The following is a 6,000-nucleotide window of genomic DNA, read 5'->3' as shown; positions in this document are numbered from 1 at the left end:
AAAAGTTAAATATCATTCATGTAACTGAAATGAATTATAGTTTTTTAATTGATTTATTTAAATCTGATTTTTTTTTAACTTTTGGAATGAATTTTGAAGCTGACAATCATAGAAAACTTATAAAGAAAAGAATTTCAAATAAAATGGCAAAGAGGAAATAGTTTCATCAATAAAATAGATTTTTTTTCTTCATATTATGTAAACATTTAAATGATTTAATTTTTAAAATATGTTCTTTTTGGTAAATTTAATCATATAAAAGTGCTTTTACAAAAAATAGATTATCTAAAAACAATTTTTCACATTAGAATTTTTAAAAACTTATTTTCCTACAAATTCTTTTAATGAGTTTATTCAAACAGATTTTATCTATTTACTTTAAAATTATTTTTATTTAACTTTGGTCATTCACTTTTCATAACACAATGTATTAGATTTAACAAATCACTGTTTCATGAGATTACTTTTAAGAAGATTAAATATACAAAATTTAATATAATTTAAAATTATTTAGTATTTTATCAATTAATCAATGTTATCTTTACATTAGTAAATGCTAAAATATAATTAAATATTAAATAAAAAATCTTCTAACCTATATATAAATGAAACCATAAAATTAATAAATTTCGACAGGTCCACGCCCAAATATTTAGCAAAATTGTTATTAATCAACATGTGAATTTTCTGGTAAAATATGCTAACCTTTTGATGCAACTTTTTAATTCTTCATTTTACTCAAAGTCAAACTTTGATGAATACCATTAACAATAAAAATTTAAATAAATATTTGCATATATAATGATTAAAAAATAATAATTCAACGGTTAATTCTTTTTTCAAATTTTGTATTTTATAAACAACTATTAAGGTTTAGTAGAGAGGACAAAGAATGATATAGAGAAAATTAATTAGCTATGTTTGTTTGGTTGAGAGAGAGAAAAAATAGAGAGACTCCTTTACTATTTATTATCCAAAATTCTATCAAAATTACATAATTTTTAAAACACTTCCTTTCTGCTTCTCACTTTCTTTTTTATTTTACGAAATAAAATTCATAACTACTTTGATGCTTAGGATTTTTGAATTGATAAAAAAAAAACATAAAGAGGTGTTCAACTCATATACAAAATAGAGAAAATCTATAAAGGAGCCTAGAACATAACCTTAGGAAGACTACCTATTTCTTTCTACTATTCCTAAAATATAAATTATACAACTCTCAATAATCTTCATCCAATAAGTTATGTACATACCCCTCCTTTGTTTTTAAGCTTCGACCCTTCATAACTTTTGATCACATACAATCTGGATGCGCACCAAGATAGTTCATAGTTCATGTGCTTCTTTTGGGTAGGATTATATTCATCGAAATATAGATTTCTGTTGAAAATTTATTTCGATAACAGGTGTCTTGATAAGTCCAACAAACATTTGTTATGATAGGTTAAAAAATGGCTATGATACCATATTATAAAGTAAACTTCAAGTATAACTCAATCTCATAAAACCAACTTATAAGGTGAGGTTTGCACCCACTTATATACTATATATTATTAAATACTCTAATCTTTAGTTGATGTAGGATCTGCAACATATGTTATAGGTTATTGGATATAAAAAGTTGTTGTCTATTTAAATAAATATTATTTATTTACTACAAGAAAAATTCAATTATTCTATCAAAGAATTACATAAGTAACTAAAAAAAAACCGTAAGTAAATCAGCATTACGTATCAATTATTTATAAAACAAAATTCATATATAATATGAGCGTAGGTATTATTTATCTTTGTCCAACCATAATCGATTCTGACATTGTTCCTACACCATCCAAGATTTTATTTATACATTCTAGCTATCGTTTAATACACATCTTTGAATACAAGCACCATTCAGATAAAGCAGAAACAACCTCATCAAAATTTAGATAAAGCAGTCTAAGCTTGAGGCTAAGTTGAAATAACTTCTAAAAATCAGATGGAGTAAGTAAAAAAGGAACAAATTATGTTGTGTTTTTTAATTGGTTTTTAGTGATTATGTATTTTCTTTATAAAAAAATCAAAAAATTTAATATAATAAGAAAATATATTGTATAAATAATAAAAATATTATTATAATAAAATTATTTGCTCATATTTTTTTAACTAAACGCTTATTTCTACTCTATTTCTCATATATTTTTCTTGCTGCCTTTTCTTTCTGATTGTTTCTTCTTTGGCGAACAGAACATTAATTTTATTTAATTTTATGTACTTTCACCATTTTTTTTCTTCTCAAAAGATATGTAAAAACTTACTGTATGGGCCGACCTTATTTGATTATATATGTTGCCTAGAACGTCCCTGCCAACTTTATTTGACTGAAAAGTTTGTTATCTTAGATAAAGGATTCATATAATCATGTCACTATATGTCGGTACTAGTCGTTTCTGTTGTCAAATCTTGAATTTCGAGCTAACAATGATTTGATGAGTGTAGAGTTGTAGATTCTAGTGCCTCGAAAACCGTGAATTTTTTCTCTCTGATCTAGGAGAATCTGAGGCTAAAAGCTAACGCGTTTATGATTTGGTAGTGAGAAATGAATCAACTAATGTAGACTTCAAATATCACTCTCACCCACTTAAGACACATGCTAGGAAGAAGCCCTAGCAAAATGCCAGAAAGTTGGCCCAAAAGTGTGGGGTAGACAAAAGAACAGCTCCTAAAGTATAGTTTGGATAGAGTCATTATTATACAAGAAACGAAAGAAGTACAGAAGCATATACGAAGTGATGAAGCTGCAATGGAATGCTGCAAGAAGTTACTCAAAATAGAGACGAACACATGACCCGAATTGGAAGTTCCTAGACACACTTTTTGACTTTTTAATCTGTTTCTTTTTGCCAAGGCATCCACACGTGTAGTAGTATTTTCTGGTTGATGTATTATGATGTTACGGGGTGGGTGGAGGGTCAGATCCACATCCAAGTATGCATTTTGAACAGGCTGTTAAATGATGTTTAACTCCCATGCACATACTTAGAACCTGCTCAAAAATGGGCTCTGATCAAATCCTCGTGCCAAAAATGCAACAAAAAGTGTCGTGTCATGAGGCCGAATTCTATACTCAATTATTGCACTCACGGTTTATAGGCTGCGAAAATTATTGCAATTATATGGATCCGGATTTAATTTAATGATATGGCAGTGTCAAATCCACATTATATCACAAATGAGATTGTTGATGATGTTGGGAGACATCGAAGGCCGTGTTTCATTTTCAAAACAAAAAACGTACGATTCCGTTAGCTGGGTTTTTTGACCTATTTGGTTGATAGAAAATATTGGGTTTTAGTGACAAGTGGAGATTGTGAATTCAGGCATGCTTCTGCCTTCGTATCAATATCAGTGTAACAAAATTACTTCAAGCCTGTCCTATCCTATACATAAACCAACGTACATGCTTTATTTACTATGTCTATTTTCTTACTGGAACATCCATCAGTGGCATTTTCATCGCTTCGAAAGTTTACCAAAGATAATGACTTAACCTACAAAAAGAGAACTTCCTGTCATACTTTTCTTGTTCTTAACAGTTATCCCAACTTCGTTTGCCTTGAAGATCATCAAGAGTTGGATCCAGTAGAAAAAACTAGTCTCCCAAAATATCTTAAATTAAATTTCGAATTCTGTTGAAAGAGACATATGCCTACATTTCGAATAACATTGCCTTTAAAGATATCTAGGTTTTTAAGAAAGATATCTGGGTTGCTGAGCAAAAAATAAAAATAAGAGAAAGATATCTAGATGGAACACGAAGAAACAGGGAGAAAGAAAAAAACAGTGTATGAACTTAGACAAGAATATCCCGGGACACGTTTCTTGTTTTCTGAATATTGGCCAAGAATCTTAGCTAGAAGTACAGAAGTTAATCGTATTTTCAAGGCTTAATGTTAACGTACTTCATGGGGTGGGCAGTGTTTTTTTATGCACATGACAGCATCTTCTTTGGTGACTCTAACGTGACTGATATAGATTGAAATGTATCTTGGAGAAATGGGTTTAGGGCTAAAGGTTGATAACTACTTCAAAAGTAGTTTCGTTAATTTTAATGTGCATGTCCATTCCTTACTTACCCCAAGCTTCTGCCTACAATTCTAAAGTGTAAGGTGTTTCCTTTAAGTATTTAGCAGAAACTCATCCAAAACTTTTACTGCAAAATAGGTTAACAGGGTGCAGAAACAGAATATATAACTTTGGTGGCTTCCTCAGTTTCATCAATGTTGTCCATAGTTATCTCCCTTTCCTCTTTTTGAAAAGCAGTAAGGTAACCGATTCTCCAGAAACCACAAAAATTCAACAATGGTGTTAATTTATTGTGAAAGAGTGAAGAAACAATGAAAAACTCTCTGGTTAAATGAAATATACTGTAGCAAGGACGCAATAGGAGTTAAAGAATTTGGGCAAAATGACATACTCTTGGGAAATGGAACTTGAAAAAGGCTAGGGTCAAAATTTAGAAGAATGCGACTGCTAAAGAAAATATGGAAAATACTTTTTTTGACAATAATTTTTTTGCAAATGACAATATTATTATTTAATTTATAAAAAAATATATTTAAGTGACTCAAAAAGCATATAATAATAAAATATATTACATAAAATTTAAATTTGTTGCATAGAATAAATTAATGAGTGTGGGAGTTTTATGTTACAGGTTAGCTTTAAGAGAAAAAGAAAAGCTTTTCTGAGAACACAGTTGTGTAAACTTGGAAACTTGCAGTAGTTAAACAACTACAAAACAAGTGCTTCCAAAACATACCAGACCTACCTAATGAACAACCTATTCGACCACTCCCACTAACCAAAATTCTAACCACCAAGAAAATAAAATTTGTTATTGCTTCCTATAGGTTTCCAAACACAAACACTGCAACTCTTGACGAACAGGTGGTTCATGAGTAGCTTTTCATATGTAGTTTAGGAAGAAAGATGCTGCAACTTATGTTTTATTAAAATGTTAGCACACTTGTTTCAAAAAATTTATGTATATTTTTATATTAGTTGATTTTTGTTAAAATGACATTTTAATTTTAGACGCATTTTAATCAAATTAAGAAATAATTTAAGAAAATTTTTAATATTTTTTTTAACAAGTCTAGAGTCAGGCCTTATGAAAGTCTGATTCAAATATTTTTTTATATTTTCTCATGTTTCCTCTTGTAAATAGCAAAATTTCTCATACACCAAAGATAATCAATTCTACCCAAGATTGAGTTAACTAAGCAGGTTCTTTCAGTTCTGGGGTGTGGTGCTCCTCACGTTTTATGCTTTATTGGGTAGCTTTGTGCCATCTGATTTGCTGGTTTATGGTGCAGAAGAAGTTTGTATTTTCGTTCTGGTTTGTTGAGTTTTCTCTAATTATAGGAGGAATTTTAAGTTTGTTATCTGTTATGTTACATCTTTTAGTTTATGCTAGTTAGGCTTTGGTTTTGGTTTTCGGATGGAGGAATGTGGTAGAACCCTTGACAGTTGTTACGAGTGGAGAGTGGGAGATAAGAAGGATGTCTTGTTCTGGAAAGACGTTTGGGTGGGCAACGAAGATCTGAAAAGTAAGTTTCCAAGACTCTTTTCTTTGTGCGTTATTAAAGAAAGTAGTGTAGAGTCTTGTGGGGAGTGGGTTAATGATAGATGGGAGTGAAAGCTAGTTTGGAGGAGAGGTTTGTTTGATTGGAAAGTTTGTCAAGAAGTCCAGTTGTTACTAGAAGTGCTTGGAAAGACTCCAGTATTGAATTTTGAAGATAGTCACGTTTGGAAGGTTGGTAAGGATATTGGTTTCTCGGTTAAATCTGCATATGCTCTTTTAAAAGGCCCTTCTAAGGGAAATAGTATGTTTGTCTCCCTCTGGAAGATTACTGCTCTACCCTCAGCCCGAATCTGGAATCAGTGTTATGCTTGGATGGGATAGTGTCGGTTGATCATGTTGATCCAGGTTCCCACTCCTTCCATTTTAATCTG

This window comes from Phaseolus vulgaris, chromosome 6 (assembly GCF_051622355.1).
Source record: "Phaseolus vulgaris cultivar YP4 chromosome 6, ASM5162235v1, whole genome shotgun sequence".
NCBI classification, from domain to species: domain Eukaryota; kingdom Viridiplantae; phylum Streptophyta; class Magnoliopsida; order Fabales; family Fabaceae; genus Phaseolus; species Phaseolus vulgaris.
Note: the sequence above shows the minus strand (reverse complement) of the source record.